Raw genomic sequence first — 756 nt, forward strand, 5'->3', positions numbered from 1 at the left:
GGGGCTCTGGGAGCTGGGAGCCCAGGTGCACCAGGAGCTCAAGAGGCTCCGTCCCCTGAGGCCTGGCTCCCTACGAGGGTGGGGAGGTCCCGAAGGGTTGAAGGCATGCAGAGTGGAGCGAAGTCAAGGGCTGGCGTGTTCTCTGCAAGGCAGGGGCTGGGTCTTGTCGGTTCGTTTTGTCACATCCAAGCCCTCTGGGCTCACCTGATGAAACCCCGGCCACATGACGCCCCCTGCTGGCTTTCCCCCCTTAGGAAACCACTGCTGAACCTTTTTTTTTTTTTAATTTTACTTTTGTTCGTGTCAGATGGGTAACGTGCCACCGTCGCAACAAGGATTAAGGGGGGCACATATCACACGACGCTGAAGACCCAATCATCATACGTATGAACCGGAAAAGGATCCTGAACCTTTTAATTTTTATCCGTCCCCCGACCCCCTCATCACCAAAGCAACTTAAACCAGACAAACAAACACATGCACAGACATCGGACTACTCATCAGACAGAGCAGATCCAACCTTTATGGAAGCATAGAGCCTCAGCTGTTTTCCCCAATGGTGGTTTTGAACTGTTGACCAAAATGTTAGCAACATCACAATGCCTAACTCGCTAAACCAGCTGGGCACCTCTCTCCCTGCCATGGAGCTGATGCTGACTCACAGTGACCCTACAGGTCAGGGTAGAACTGCCCCTGTGAGTGTGCAAGGCTGTAACTCTTTATAGGAATAGAGAGCCTCGACTTTCCCCAAAGAAG

The 756-nt window shown here is 52.5% G+C and overlaps 1 non-coding gene across 1 annotated transcript; it reads right to left on the reverse strand.

The window, feature by feature from the left end:
- Positions 1–301: 301 nt before the first annotated feature.
- LOC142423712 (small nucleolar RNA U13) lies at positions 302–403 on the reverse strand. The gene has a single exon (XR_012779313.1). It is a non-coding gene; the product is annotated as a small nucleolar RNA U13 (small nucleolar RNA).
- Between the last annotated feature and the right edge of the window lie 353 nt (positions 404–756).

This window comes from Tenrec ecaudatus, chromosome 12 (genome assembly GCF_050624435.1).
Source record: "Tenrec ecaudatus isolate mTenEca1 chromosome 12, mTenEca1.hap1, whole genome shotgun sequence".
NCBI lineage: Eukaryota > Metazoa > Chordata > Mammalia > Afrosoricida > Tenrecidae > Tenrec > Tenrec ecaudatus.